The sequence below is a fragment of the Cylas formicarius genome, unplaced genomic scaffold (assembly GCF_029955315.1).
Source record: "Cylas formicarius isolate icCylForm1 unplaced genomic scaffold, icCylForm1.1 PGA_scaffold_3__17_contigs__length_32017465, whole genome shotgun sequence".
NCBI lineage: Eukaryota > Metazoa > Arthropoda > Insecta > Coleoptera > Brentidae > Cylas > Cylas formicarius.
In genome coordinates, this window is record NW_026844326.1 from 6,567,569 (window position 1) to 6,584,607 (window position 17,039).

The window sequence follows — 17,039 nt, forward strand, 5'->3', positions numbered from 1 at the left end:
CACAAACTAAGATGGACGTGCCATCCGCGTACATAAAAACGCGGCAGTTGGTATTGAGGAACAAAGGAAAACCATTTACATACAAAAGAAGAAGTAATGATCCTTAGACCTGGGGCGTGCCCAAGTTGTGAAAAGTATCCTAGTATACTCCATTCACTTTAACATTATTTTCCTATGTTTCATATATTATCCAGCTACTGATATTCCCCCGTGATATTCAAGTCTAAGGAGTCTAAAAAATGTTATAATAATATACAATAATGTTCAAAATAAAATTATTAAATAATATGATTAATGCTCCGGAATTATTAAATCAAATTAATATTCATGTTCTATCGTATATAGCACGAAATTTACTGAATTTTGACTTTCAAAATACCCAAAACTATAATATAGTAATTGCCCGATTATTGTCATATGTAAATCGTGAAATCAAATCCAATCAGAGTGTGATTTACGGCATGCCTCGTCAGCAAGTAAGCTTAAATGTAAACTATTTAAAATATGGAATTAGTTATTAAATTGTAAACTTGTATCTGCCTTGGTCTGTAAATGTGAGTAATTCTGTTGAGTTTGTAATTAAATAAATAAAAAAAAAGAAGTAGACTTTCGTTTTACAAAGAATACGCGATGGAAATCCTTATCGGTGGGACCACATTAAACGCTCCGCAGTTCGGATCGAAAGCCATGTCGCGGTAATAATTGTAAACTTCCAAACTCATGTTTTCTAACCGCACGACTCGTAACTCAACTTCGTTCAGCCGCGATAAGTAAAAAGTTTTCCTCCCGCATAAAACTTTCCGATATAAGTAGGTTTTATCGGGCTTGTCAGTCCCTCTTCATGCAAATACAAACACATGCCGGGGCCCCGGGGCTCTTAATTTTCGTAGACCTCGTGTATTTATTTGATAAAAGCTCCAGAAACTTACTGATTATTTAGTTTCCTCTCTTTAACCCGCGGAAGCGTAAAGCTCTGCGATTCGATCGAACAAAGTTAAATACACGAACGATTCCTTCAGTTTCTTAGTTAGTAGCTCACATTTTAGTTGCGATATTTAAATACAGGCACCTACTCTGTCCGAAGGGGACAAACAAGACAACTCGAATTTCTTAGCAAAGGATAGAGTAAGAATACACAACTTAAAATTATTTAAAAGTATACAAGTTGTCTGTAAAACTATGTTTAAATGTTTTTTTTAATTAGTTTTTAAAGCTTTCAAAGTTTTTATTAATAATAAAATTTGAGTATGTTTTATTATTAATAGTTTATAACTGGCAACAAAAATTGAAAAAAAAAAATGAATTTTGTATTTATTTTAATTTTGTTACTTTGAGATTTATATTAACCGTCATGCTCTACATGACGTCATGTCGTCACATCAAACGCTTATTGCCCATTAAGCAAAATGCAGTTCTCCTGGAGTTAAAAATAAAATTAATTAATTGATTTAAATGTTCAAAAATATGCTCTTCTATTTGGATACACATGTTTACTTTTTTTCACATATTTCCTTAGACGTTCGTTAGCACGCGTCCCGAATATTTTTTCTCATTAATTTTTCATAGGAACTTCCACAGACTACTGTAATACTTTTTACAAAACTTGCTGATGCTTCGCCAATCATCCTGTTGGCCTCTTCAGACCTGAGTCGCGGTTAAGATAGGTAGGTAGTCAAGCTCTGAAGAAGTCAACAGGCTGATTGGCGAAACGTCAGCAAATTCGTCTCCCAAAAACCGATGTAGGAGGAATCCAGAAGTTTTGTAAAAAGTATTTTTCTCATTGTTCGCGAAAAAAATATGATCCAAGAACTTTAAAGTAGAGAAGGATTTTCATCGCGTATTCTTTGTAAAACCAAAGTGTACCTCTTTTTTTATTTATTTAATTACAAACTCAACAGAATTACTCTCATTTACAGAGTAGGCGAGACCTAGAAATACAAGTTTACAATTTAATAACTAATTCCATATTTTGAAGGGGTACATTTAAGCTTGCTGGCATGCCATAAAACTCACTCTGATTGGATTTGATTTCACGATTTACACATGATAATAACCGGGCAATTACTATTAAAGTTATGGGTATTTTCAGCATTAATCAAATTATTATACAATTTTATTTTGTACGTTATTGTATATTATTGTAACAATTTTTCGACTCCTCAGATTTGGATGTCATGGCAAAGAACCTAGAACGCCTGAGCTTACGGGGGCTGGAGAATAGAATAAATGAAACAAGGGAAAATAAATGTTAAAGTGAATGGAGTATATTCGGATATTTTTAACAACTTGGACACGCCCCAGATTTTAGGTCCAACGCTTTTTCTTTTGGTTTGGCACTTTCCGTACTCAGATTAACTATTGAATGTATTGCATGTAATGACGATTAACTGTATCATTGCTGCGAAACGTTGTTTCAACAGAAAATAATATTTTAGACTATAACTTTCCGTTTTTTATATTCCGTACTACCACTAGCATCAAACCGTTTCGTTAAACACTGAAAAAATTGCTTAGTTGGTATACGTCTATTGGGATACTTCGCCTTGTAAAGTCTTACGGGCAACATAAATCATATCATCTTTAGAAAAATACTTAGTTTTTTTTTTTTTAATTTATTGACACCACCATGAATTACTCAGTAATCAGGTAAAAATTTGACAATGTCATTATGTTATGGAAAACTAATGTTATAGCCCTTAGACAGAAAGAAGAGTAAATACAGGAAAATTTAAAATAAATCGCAAAAGTAATAAAAATAGGTATATTACATACTTAATAAGAGTTGTAGGTTTTTGTAAGATCCATCGAAGAAAATCAAGATTTTTTTAATTTACGGTGATCCAAATATATTAATTTATTTTGGACACCTTGTAGTATCTAGTTCAAATTCCGTTGCATATATCTTTACGTTATCTTCGATTAACGCTAAAATCAAATATAAATGATCTATTTTTAAAAATAATGGCGGTATAGTGTGAAAACTAGTATTTTTTTTTAGAAAAATTAATATATTAGAAAAACTATTAGGTTAAAGTGTATTGTTATTAAAAATATTAAAAAGAACTCAAAACAAAAATTCACGTGACAACAGCTTGTGTTTTTACCATTTTTTGATCTTCTGATCTAATTGTCTATCTGTTAGTGCGTTTGATATATCAGTCAGTGTTCAGAAAACAGTATGCGAATGTTATTCGGCTTAGATCAAAGTGAGTGCAAAAATTATTTACCTAAAAAAGAAAGGTTTAAATACAAGAGAGTTGTCAGAAAGCAATCCAGATGAAATTATGGAAATTAAAATTATTTGAAAATAATATAGTGGATGGATTTGCTTCGTAAATGGAATTCAACTTTTCTTTTTTAAAATGCTAATGCTTAAAGAGTAGTAGTAAACTCAAAGAAAATAAACAACACTCATTTCAAAAGTATAATGATTATCCTAAAAAGGCACTAATACATCAGTACACATCTTAAGCTAACGTTTGTTGCTCCTTTGTTCTATTAGCACACCAAAATCTCGTGAATACTGATTAAATGAGATATTTCTCCTATTGGGGCATTTTCATCAACGAACTAATAAATAAAACTAATAACCAAAATTACTTAAATACTCAAGTTTTAACACAGTTCAAAATAGCGTACATCCCTTAGGTGTTTTTACTTCTTTCATATTAGTTTGCCGATTCCACTCGGGTGAAATGAAATGAAAGATAAGTTAGCGGAAGATGAGCGCGCTAGAGTGTACGTTTAAAAGGACTTTAATTTAAAAAAGACATAGTGTGATGGGTATAAGTTTGACTTTTCTCCTCTTAATCACAAAGTCCTTATGTGCTATCCGTTTTATTTGCAAAGAAATTTCAATGCGAGGAACACCAAATATGAGAAAGAGATAGGACATATAACATGTTAAAAAGACAGCCTTTTAACTTAGCTCTCAAACAATAATATATTGAATCCAGAAACTAAGTGAAAAATTCAATTGACAAATGCAAAAGAGATATTTATCATAAACAAACCGTACAAAATAGTGATAATTTAAAACAAATAAACAACACCGATCGAATTTTTGTTCAACAAAAAAGAATATTTCGATAATTTGAAGCCACTAGAGCTGTGCAGGGATATTCTCAGAACTAAAAAAATATTTTGACAGGTATTTATTTACTTTAATTATCAATTTATATGCATAAAAATAAAAAAGACTTTTAATTATGGTCTCATATTCATTCCTACTCGATAAGAAACAAAATTAATATTGAGTTTAAAAAAGTGTTAAATGGTTTTAAAAGTAGGAAAGTTCATGACAATTATTTATTTAGTTAAAGTATTTATTTATATACGTAAAAATACAGAAAACGTTCCAATATGATTTAATAATCATTCCTACTCGACAAGAAACAAAATTAACATTTAGTTTAAAAATTGCTCTAAAAAATTAATTTCTTATTCCGGGCAAACATATTGTAATATGCTTTCTGCTGAAATAGGAGACATAAACCAAAATAAATTCCAAAAAAAACAATTTACATATCTTCTGGATTCGTCCAGCGATTATTGATGAATCAATCAAACTAACCATTTGAACTCTAGAAACACACACACTATGTATATCATCGGTTAACAATTCTCTTGTTTGCAGACCCTTAAAACTATCTCAACCTGAATTAGTGGACCTAAAATTAAAACACCTTACATCTGCTCTTCTCTCAAATAATTTCCATATCAGAGATCTTTAGCAGGCAATTACAAAAACACTGTCAAAGAAAATGAGTCGGAAGGCAAACCTACACTTGCCACTGTCGTCCTTCCTTACACTCGAAGCATTACTGACCACACACCTAAAGTTCTTACGTTTCAATGGATTTGATCGTTCAAATCCGTGAAAACAGAATTCCGCAATCATGAAAAACCATACATCAAATCATCATCATCATCAAATTTTATTCAGTCATCCGAGGCAATATTCGTGCCCCTCCTTTAGCTGCCTCTTTCTTTAAATATAGACCAGTTTGAGTTAAGTTCTGAAGACTGCAGGTTGATTAGAAAAACGTCAGCAAGTTCAATTCAACAACGCTAGAGGAACCCAGCATATTTTTACTGACAACAAATGTTTTGATAGCCTGTCAGAATACGAAAATCATATGAGCAATAGATAAAAATAAAAAGTTTGTATTTTATGACACACTTTGGACCACTTTGTGTCTATAATTTTTTCAAATATTCAGACATATTACTAATTCCTCTGACGAAAAATTGCTTTGCAATATTGTCATTAGTAAAAAAATGTCTACTCCATTCTGCTACTTTATTTTAAAGGTCTCATTAGTACGCCATATTTTTAGAGATGTACTTAGTTTTACTATACATCATATACATAATTTATATAAAACATCTCATACTTTCTGTATATTTCATTCATTGATGCAAGAGAAACTGCAATCAAAAAACGTCCTGGCTTTTATCCGAGATTTAATTAAACAAATTCGTTTCTACGGGTCCCCTTCCGAGCATGCAAAGCACCAGATAATTTTCCCGAACAAGAGAACGTTACCGGCGCAGACGGAAAGCAGAGACACGAAGCTTAAACTATCATATTGGTCCATTGTGTTTCTTTATGGCTCTTCTCGAGATTAAGGTGTAAGAATGGCGAGACGGGAGAACGAGAGATTGGGAGAAGCGGAGACCATGAAATTGAGTGTTTTATATTCAGAGAAGGTGTCACTCATAATAAGCGTTGTTTATCTTGGTGCAACTATTTCGCTGGCTGGCGGGGACGGGGCGAATTTTGCATGAAAATTGCCCTATAGAAGTTTCGCGAGGGCCTAAAACAAGATTTATTGTTATATTTTTTAAATTCTCCCTTGGATTTCGGGGAACAAATTTTGCTGCACGCAGTGCTTGTGAATCCCGACGCATCACTCCCAATTTTCGTCATACGTCTTCTTAATTAACCTCAACGTCACAATGTTTTGTATATAGGGTTTTCAACCAACTACTTTATTAAATTTGAAGTTATATTTGAAGTTAAAGTAGGTTCCAAATGGTCTTTTTTTTAAACATTTTTAACCCGTAGTTGTTGTCAGATTGCTTATTTTAAATGGAACACCCCGTTTATTATTACATTTATTATTATTACAAATTCTAAACAAATTTCGTGTATAATGTCCTATACCTATATCAAACCGTTTTTGGAATATTTGACCTTGAGAAAAAAAATGTGCCTCAAGCTTTCCATTTTTGTTTTTGGAAATTTGTTTCTCATATTTGGCACAATGTTAAAAAAATTTTCTTCTTGTTGTTGTTTACTTTTATACAGAGTGTCCAAAAGTAGACAACAACAATAATACAAAGGTGAACCTTAAACCTTTTTTTAACAGGTTGCCAAAAATGCATATTTTTGTGGTTTTTGAAAATTTTATCGTCATATTTCATACAATATTAAAAAATAGTTTTCGTTATTGTTAAAGTCGCATTTTATACAGAAGTGCATATTTTTGTATATTTTGAAAATTGGATTATCATATTTGGCACAATCTTAAAAAATAGTCTTTAGTTCACGTTTTTGTTATTGTTGTGGTCTATTTTTACACAGGGTGTCCAGACACCATAATAAAAACGTGATCATTGACGCCTTTTTTAATGTTTTGACAAATATAAGGATCAAATTTACAAAAGCTACAAAAATATACGTTTTCAAAATTGGTTAAGCTGGAGGCGCCTTTTTTTCCAATATCAAATATCTGAAACATTATAGATATAAAATATGTTAAAAATTTTACACAGAATCTCAAAATCTATGGGATGTTCCATTTCAAATGAGCAAGTTGATAGCAATTTCAGGTTGAAGGGGAAGTGACATAATATATTTTAATATATTTTAATATGAAGTATAATATTTTAAAAATGATAATATTTTAAATATAATATTTTAATTTGATGATATTTTAAAAATGAAGTACACTTGGCACTTACCTTAACCCCAATAATTGATAGGCATTTTTACCCTCTATACCCAGCCATTATCCTGCAGGTAAGCGTTAATGAAAGAATAATTTAAATTAACAAGCAAACATTCCACTGCTGTTAAACTGGATTTATTTTTTTCACAATTCACATTAATACTAATCACAAATTTTCCGGATTATTCCTGCTTGGTTTGTTAAAGAAAGAACTTGCTGACGTTTCTCCAATCATCCTGGAAGCTCTGAAGAAGTCAATAGGATAATTGTAGGAACGTTAGAAAGTTCGATTCATCCACAACCAACGGAGGTGGAATCGAAAAGTTTTCTAAATGGTAGACTTAATATATATAGATACTGTAGAGTTCTCCCCTTGAAAAAAAAATTATACCGTCTTCTGCTTTCTTCTCATATGTAAGCAGATCGCTTACGAGGTCCTTCAATGCTTCTGGGTCGCATTGACATTCGTCTCTCATGATCTTTACTATTCTACCATCGCTCATGCGATTAAGGTGTTCATTTCATTCCTTTTTCCTTTGTAGTGTCAGGTCGTTAACATTATCTATTTTGCATATTCTGATGATTCTCTCTCTGTTGTTTCAAGTGTTTCTTTTGTTTTCGATATTTCTGGTAGAGTATCTCCAATGTACGTTAATATCGATCTTATTTTTCAATATTTTTTTATATTCTGAATTTAACCTCATGTATTTATTGCTCCATATGGTATTAAGCCGAGGTACTTGAACTTCATTCTGATTCAACATCTGAGTGGTGTTCTAGATGTAATTTCATCGTAGATATATTCATTTTGATTTTTTTTACTCTTAGCTCGTTAATTTGGTCTTTGAAGATCACTTTCTCTTTCTGCTTTTAATAGTGCATCATTCCCCATCTCCAAGTTCGTAACTTTTTACCTATGCACCTGCCAAGTGTGCTATTATTTCCGATGAATTTTTCAGTTATTTGTCTTAATTTTTTTAATAAGGATTTGTATGGTTATTTTAAAAGAGATCAAGAGAGGTAGTTGTTGTGCTAGTCTTCCAATCATCATAAATTCTACGATGATAAAGAATTTTGCTAATGGGAATTGTCAGTTCTTTTTTTATACACTTACCGCCGTATTTCAGCAATTTTTTTGTGTTACATCTTTCTTTCTATGATAACATAGTCGCTAGCTATAATTACTAGTGTACTATGTTTGGCTTCCTTTCTCTGGTCTCTGATAAGCTAACATATTTACTTCTGAAGTCCATTACACCTATACCTTATCATAAAACAAATAAACCAATGTCACTACAAAACTAGAGGCCCATTTCTCCCTTGACCACAATATGTAAAATTATTTTTTAAAACTGTAGCCTCGCGTTTAAACCAGTTTTTACCTACAAATAAAATCTTAGTAATTGGTTTTCGACAAGGGCATTCTACTGAGACGGCTTGAGCTGGTTAGGAGTACGTGTTGGGACTCCTCTGGAACTTATTAGAATGCTCATTAATGTTTGTAGCTGGTCTTCAGGTTCCAAAAGCACCGTGTCTCATCTGCGTACCATATGTTGTTGCTTACGGCACCATTCATTTTCACACCTTCGGACCTTTAATGCAGCATACGTGAATAACTTTCCATAAATCATTCGCATTGTCTAATCGCAAATGTATTTCATAATTAGGCCCCCGAGCAGGTCATGGCAAGACTATCACAGAACTTCCAGCAAACATTAAGTCTATAACCGCTCATTTAACCCCATATATTTATTGAAAATCTTCAGGTACGAAAGCAAGATAGTGGTGCACGTTTCGAATTGGTAGAGAATTTTTTTCGCAACTGCGGAGTTTTTTAAATCAGATTGTTTAACTCTTCTGCTATCAATGGGTTGAGACCCAGGATATCTTTTGTCAATTCGATTTGACTGTATCAACAGTCAAATTAATACTGTCTTGAATCCAAACTTGCTTCACCTCCAATCGTGTGATCTGCCAAACGGTGCCAAAGTATCACCTTTAAAAATTTTTATATATTTATTTGACTTGTCTTCCTATTAATGATTCTTTGGTCCATTTGATCACTTAAAGCCGGACATTTAATAACTGATTATAAGTGGTGTGTAAATGGTTCCCGAGTTATAGATATTGGTGCATAGTGGGTATTTTGACCACCTATTAAGAGGAATGCTTCTGAGCAAAAAACACAACCGCACAATTTTTACGAGGTCAATGCAATTACGTCGTCAAAATCCCGCCTATAATTGCAAACATTGTCGAAGCTTTTTTATCCGTTTTAAATAACATTGCTAATGATGCAACTACAATAGCAACATTTTGATTAAAAATTTCCTCATTAGGGTTGCACGCCAACTAAAATAAAAGCCGGCCCATAAAGGACTACAGATCAAAGAGTATTTATTTTTGGAATAGGTTTATGTATTTGCTTGCCATGCTTCCGATAATAACACACAAAGAGCTCATAATGCAAAGTTCCTGAAAATACGACCAGGGACATAATGAAAATTTTAACGATTCTTCATCGTAAAATACCCAGAAACGAAATAAATATTCGTATTTATAACCAAAGGGGAATGTAATTATCGTAAGGATTTTAAAAGAAGTCGTTTTAACGAGAACATGTTTGTAATATGCGGATATTTAAGGAAGTATCTCTCTAATATACCAGCCAGCAGTCTTGTAATCTTAGAATATAAGTTTTAAACACTTTGAAGACTTTTTTTAATTAGTTCATTAATTTGGTAAATTAATAACAGCACTTTTTGTAATTTTTTGTGATTTTTTTATAATCTTTCATTAGTTTTCCTTAAGTCTTGTATATTTATATTCAAATTTTTCCAGAATCTTGGAAAGACACTTTAATTGTAATATTTTTTAAATTTGCTACAAAACAGACACTATTAGGTTCCTGTCGAAATAATTTTCATTTGCATAGTAAACGGTATGGTCATTTTAGTATGCAACAAGTTTATTGTTCTTTTTTTACTAACTGTAGGATTAAAATGCAAATATTTTATATTTTTTATATATTTTAAGCGCACCTAATATGACTATGGAAGATGCACTAACTTTTGGCAATATTAGTATTTTAGTTTTGCAATTAGTAAAAAGGAAAACACTTTTTGCACACTAAAGTGACCACACTGTATATACGGATTTTTCGAAGGCATTTGATAGAGATCAACATAACTTACTGGTATCTAAATTAAATGTTTTCGTGGAAGGTTTCTAGACTGACCTTCTAGTTCCAAAATCAACGGACTGTTATCGCGAGACATTGATGTTCTTTCCGGTGCACACACAGGGTTTACATATTGACCCTGTTCTCTTTGACTTATTTTATTCTTTCTTTTCAAAAATTGCTAGGGAAATATTGACAAATCTACCAGCTACTATATTATGGATTTTGTCAATCGACTAAATCTCCCTCGTAATATCGTATTTACTTTAGGGCAGTTTCTTTAGTTGGTGTAAGATATCTCATATCAAAGCTAAAGAATACTTCCAGTAGTGGTGTACAATATAAACTTTAAAATAACGAGACCCATGTTACATTTCTGTATTAAGACAAATAATCGAAATCTTCGAGTCGAGTAGAACTCAAAAGGCAAGAGAGAGTTATAACTATTTGGGTATAAAATCCTTTAATATGCTACCCCATTCAGCTTAAAACCTTAATTTCCGTAGTTGCATTTCAACATATCTCAAAGATAGCCATTTTATTACCTTGATTTCTCTGATATGAAATAGTCTCATAGTTCATAGGTGTGCAGTGCGTGCTCAGCTCTACAGGGTGAGTCAACATTAGAATAAAGTACAACATACATTTGTTTAAATAACCGAAAAATACAAACTGACATGTGTGGCCAGGTTGATCATATTTTTAAACATTTATTGCGCCATAATAATAATTAAAAATTATGATAAGGTGTAGTAGTAGATAATTTAATTTATTATATTTAATTTTAAAATTTGCCCTTTATTATACCAAAATTGGTAATAACTGTCTGTTGGTTTTTCTACGGTTCCAATAAATTCCTTTTAACCTAATGATGTAGCAAAAGTCTTAGAGTCTAATAAGTAGGTTTAGCTTTGATTTACCTCTTTAATATTAAAAAAGATATTCAAAATATTGATTAAAAACACCCAAACTTTAAATATTCTAGAAACGCTTAGATTTTCTTTTATGTTCAATTTCGTGATACTATGACGTCACCAGGCTACTGATTCGGTTTGTGAAGACAGTTTAATACCTATGATTTAACAGTTTCTGGTAGTGAAATATGTCTTAAAAATAGTCTAAAGCGTGTTCGCTATACTAAACTCATGTAAGCATTATTAATTAATTTCTAATTGATTTCCTTTATAAAATGGTGTAACCGATAATAATAATTAATAAAATAAAATTGAAAATAATCAATACACTCAAAATTGTTTTACAATTGTGTATAAATATCGTCATCGATTGACGTTCTGTTGAGAAAAAAAAACAACGGGCTCGTCCGGGATTTGAACCCGGGACCTCCCGCACCCTAAGCGGAAATCATACCCCTAGACCAACGAGCCTAACGTTTAATGTTATTTTAACGTTGTATATAAGCACGCGAGAGTACTTAGATCCTGATAATTATTTGTTTCAATTTTAATTTCCTTAAACTGTAGGCGTTCGGCCATAAATTCAGTTTTTAGGTTTAATTAGAACACTCACTAAATCAACATGAGAAACGTCAGCTTCGGGGACGTTGAACAATCGCGTGATCAAACTGATTTATTTTGCCATTTTCTTGAAACAATCCCTCTGCCGCCTGGTTAGATTATTGTCTGTTGATGGTAGCTCGCGAATAATGAACGATATTATCGCATGATGAAAATAAGGCCTTTTAAAATGTTAAATTCCCGTTTGCGATATTCCGCCCGCTGCTGAGTTCGAGATGTCTTAAATTCATCGTCGAGTTTAATAACCATCAGGTAATAAAGTTTCCGATAAATAAATCGGAAGGTCCCCCCCGTTTTGAATACAAAGGTTGGTTAATTTTATATATTGGCTATAAATCAGGCCTATCGGCTTCATTATTAGTTTTTGGGGAATTTACTGCTCTAGACCACCGATTTAATAATTCCAGAATTGGTTGCTAAGGAGCGGTTAATTGCTCTAAAGATTCTTTGTATTTTCATGTTATTATATTATAGTTAAAACTGGTGTTTGAAACTTAAATTTTTATGCACAGTTGTCTCACTTTTCGTATGAGAAATAAAAAGAATTGCGGAATAACGTTTTGCACAATATTAACTGGGCCCAAAATTATTTTGAAATACAGCCAAAAAGTGACATATCAAAGCGATACTTTTTCTTATGGAACAGCCTATATTTTTTATATTTTTAATTGCCATAGACCAAATAAAGGTAAGTTACTATTACATTTCCTAACTAAACATTGACCGTCGCTGAAAATATTTTAGAAATCAAAAAATATATACCCTAATTTTAATAATTCTTTACAGCGAGTTTTTCATTATTAGATTACTGCTTAGCTAAAAGATTAATATTATGTACCGCAAAAAAGTTCTATTACACAAAGTGGTGAAAACTTTTTCAAACTGTTCCTGGCAGTATGACACGGAAATATTTAAATCGTTAGAAGATAATGGAATCGAAGCAAGCTATTCAACATTGTATATAACACTGGAATAATGCCAGTAGATTGGTTAAAATCGGCCCTCGTTGTACTTCCAGAAACGAACAGAATTTTCTTGCGCATAATACATGGAAGAATATATAGTAAACTGGAACGAAGGATTGGGGAAACCCAGATGATCTTCCGTAAAGATCTGGGAACGAGAAAAACCCTGTTTGGTGTACAGATGCTGATTCAGAGATATTGAGACGTGAATTATGATATACAATATCGATTTTGAAAAAGCTTTTGATCTAGTGCAACACGGCAAACTGATTTAACTACTTAAAAGGTCTGAGATAAATACCAGAGATGTCCAGATTATTCAAAATCTGTATTGGAACTGGAAATGGCAGTAGTAAAAATTTGACCGCATCTCAACGTTGATATAGCCTGTAGTCCGAAGAAATTTTTCACGAAGCCACGAGCGACAGCATGCCGGGAGTGATCATAAAAGGAATAACTGTTAATAACATCAACGACAAATGGGACCCACCTAAAGAAATTAAAATGAGAATACAAAAAGTACGAGCAGCATTAGTAAATATGAACAAAGGTCTCACTATCCACAATTTAACACGGAAACTGCCAATAAAATTGATTAGAAATTACGCGATTTGCCGAGCAACCATCTAGAAACATTTCAGTAGGGCTCAAGTGAATGAACAAACCTCACGATATAATTCCAGCCATCAAGCAGCGTTAGCTAGAATACTTGGGTCATATCATGCGTCACTCTAAGAAATATGCCATACTACACTTCATAATGGAGCATGAGAGGCTCCGAGAACAAAGTTATGGTTAAAAAATGTAAGATATTGGTATGAAAATCCTCGATCAAAGAGTGTTATGGAGTTGTTACTAAAACAGTGATTGTCAATATATTGGTCAGCCCGATATCCAATGATCTTTAAACGGTCAACGGTCAAGAAGTAGAGGTGAAAAATTTACCCCACATTGTATAAAATAACTTCTTAAAGTTAAGTGGAACATCCGGTACTGAGCGATCTGTTTTGACATGGAATTAGATTCCTTTTAAAACAATATTACTAGAGTTCTCTATTCCTAACTCCTCTGCTTCTAAAGCAAATTACGCGATATTTTACTTATGACTAATTTCTTTATCTAAAAAGTGGAAGACTTTGTAATGTATTATAGGCATAAATTTTATTGGAAAATTAATAAAATTAGCACTTTTATTTGCCGTGATCAGTAGCAGTCGTGGGTGCTAAATTACCGTCACTTTTCCCTTCACAACCTTTTAATACCTCTTCTGGTAAATTCCTCTTACTTCTTCGGCGCTCACGTCCATTTTTTGGAAACAGTTAAGTGTAGTATTTGTAGTATTTGTCCATCAATATTTTACGAATTCAACTGCTTCCTTGACAACACATTACAATACAAAATGATTTTGTTTCCAGCCAAAGGTATTCTCTATATCAATACCCAACTTTATACTTCGGCAACTATTGTTTCTATTTCCTAACTCAAAAAAGTTTTCCACCGACCAGGAATCCGGAAATTTTAAGACAGCAGCTTCGTTAGTCACAATCTCAAACCACTTCGGACTTTTCAGGTATTTTGGTCACAATCTTCTAATCGTCCACCATTTTACACCTTTCTTTCCAAATTTTATTCGTAGCTATTGTTACTGCTTTGTCGACTTTTTCACGATATTTATTATTTCCTTTCTGCTATGCTTCTAGTTAGTAGAAAGTTTCCGTGTTCTCTTTTGCCGATCTCTTTCTCGGTATCGACATTCTTGCTCATTTTTGTAATATTTTACGTAAAAGCTATTTTTTTTTATTTAGCCTTAACTATGCTTTCCAAACCCATGTATGTCGCAATAGCGCGACAATATTTTGGCTCACAAGAAGGCAAAAAATTAAATACATACTCTTTCTTCAGATTACATATAAGAAACTTACTCTTAAGAGAGAGATAGAGAGCAAAATTATTTTAAAGAGCATTAATTTGATTGTATCTGGCAGGGAATTGTGAATGTTACCAATTTGATACTAAAAACATTAGTGTGACTACCTTGTTGCAAGATTAAGGTTATGTACGTTTCCTTTCAAATCTCAATAGATTTGAAGGGAAACGTACGTACGGCTGTGCAGGTTATTTGTGACTATTTTATGGAATAAGCGGGACACAAAATGATATCTCCTATTTGACATATTGAACCAAGCGATGAGCTTATCACAAAGTGTATGTAGTCTACGTCGAATTCCACACATTACCTGAATTCTACGTTTGTGATTGGAGTCAATACAAGGCTAGTCAACGGCTTAAGATTATTAAATTTTGACAGAACAAGAGATTCACATAGAACTTTTTTTACGGGACAGCTTATAAAGTTTTTTTTTGTGTTTGTAAAAGCTTATCAATATTTGAGTGGCTACTATATTTCTGATAACGTTTGTCCATTTCCAATATAACTGTTTCAATCGAAACCTTTTTAACGTTGCTAGAGAAATCATTTAAAATAAAATATTTGAAGTGCACCTAGGACTTAAATTTTAGAAGTCTGTCTATTATTATTCTATCATTAAAAATTTGGAGGCCCCCTAATTGGACAAAATGTACCAGATATTCAACTTCTAGTTAAGATAAAATCACTGGTCAGCACCTATAAATTGGGTGCCATTTTTTTTGCTCGTAGATTTCCGAATAAAATTTTAGCCGGAAGTTCTCAAATTCGGAAAGTTCGCTTAACTCCTAACACGTCCTCCTAACAGTTTAATACCGCAAAATCTGGAAATCCTTTTCGAAAGCAGCAAACTTTGCAACTTTAAACCCGCGCTGTTACGCATTTGAATGCAAGGTAAGCAAAATTTTTGGGGACTATCGAGGAATATTCAATTGGGACAACGAAAATTTCGATGGAGCCATCAGCGGTGTTACATTTGATAGAAAACGAATCAGTAACAAGATATTTCAAACGCATCTGCATTTAACACTGCGCATTTTAATAATAAATACAAACACAGACACCTTCACATCTGCGTATCTTTCATATGCATAGAGCACAAGTTTCTTCTAGATTTTACTTTTAACAATCTATCTTCCACGTCATTCATTTTGGTATCGTATCTCTTAATCATACCAAATTATTACATCAACGTTACTTCAATATGGGTACTTGAAACAGCACCTACAAAAAATAAAGAGTTTATCAATAGCAAAACTGAAAGAAAGCTTATAGTTACAGCTCTCTGCCATCTATCTGTGATTTTTTAAAGGATCCTGCAGCTTCACTTGCAAATGTAGTTTTGCTCTGAATTAAATCACTTTGAAAGTGCAATTCACATACAGTTTAATTTAAGAAATGTTGACATTAACATACCTGGATTAAATATTTTAACACCTAATAAATGTTTCCCTTAAATTAAAATCTTTAGGAAACCCAAATGTAGCCACTTTAGGCCCACAGCAGCGGCAAGGCATTATTCAAAATTAAAAATAAATATAAAGACCAACCACAAAACCACTTAACCTACAAAGTTTCTTATGTACACAGTCGTAATATGCACAAAATTCTACTAATAATTCAATTTTTATAAAAGATAAGGTTTTGAAGTTAGATCGGAACATTTTTTGGAAGACAAAGACCAAGAGTACACGTTTCACCATCACAGGTCAGAATTAGTGCAAAAGTGAAAAATACCTGTCGAAATCTAAATGGTTAAAAAATATGGAGTAAACAGCTATACGAACACCTCAATAGCCCCTTCCAAAAAGGCATCAGCAGCCGAGGTATCCCAGAGGATTTGAAATTATCATAGTTTACCCTCGTTCACAAGAAACGGATCAGGAAAAATTTTGAAGGCAAACATAGAGCACGAATAAACAGATGGCTGCTGTTCGTGGATCTGACGAATGCGTACGACAGTATATCACTGACAAAGCTGGGGAAGGCAATACACCAGAGAAATATAACCATCGCTCTAATAGGAACAATAAAGAAACCAACCAAAAATATTCGACGGGATCACAGCGAATAGATGCCTGTCTGTCGCCTATTTTGTTTAAGACATACTTCGAGCGATCGCTCCCTGTAGACAAAAATGTTACTTATACTATACATAAACTTATACACCCTTGATTTTGCAGATTATTAGATCATAAGGGCACAAGATTACTACTACTATGATCCGAAAGCTCGTCGAAGAGGATGAGAAATCGGAATTGGAGGTAAACATCCAAAAGAGAGGACGTGTGTGTTGATTCAATATCTCAGATTACGGAAAATCAGGCGAATGATGAAAAAGGCTATCCCAATTGTAAACACCGTCTTATGTAACCAAAAAATTACAAGACAAAACAAAAAACGAATTGATAACACTATCATATCATCTGTTATAAAATGAAAGTACCGTGAGAATGTCGGAGGCAACAAAAATGG

At 32.8% G+C, this 17,039-nt stretch overlaps 1 protein-coding gene and 1 non-coding gene across 2 annotated transcripts in view; one reads left to right on the forward strand and one right to left on the reverse strand.

Moving 5' to 3' along the window:
• The window catches only part of LOC132699071 (roundabout homolog 2-like), a 573,699-nt gene that overhangs the window by 519,770 nt on the left and 36,890 nt on the right, over positions 1 to 17,039 (forward strand). The gene's annotated exons all lie outside the window — the stretch shown is intronic.
• Trnap-agg (transfer RNA proline (anticodon AGG)) lies at positions 11,451 to 11,522 on the reverse strand. Its single transcript has one exon. It is a non-coding gene; the product is annotated as a tRNA-Pro (tRNA).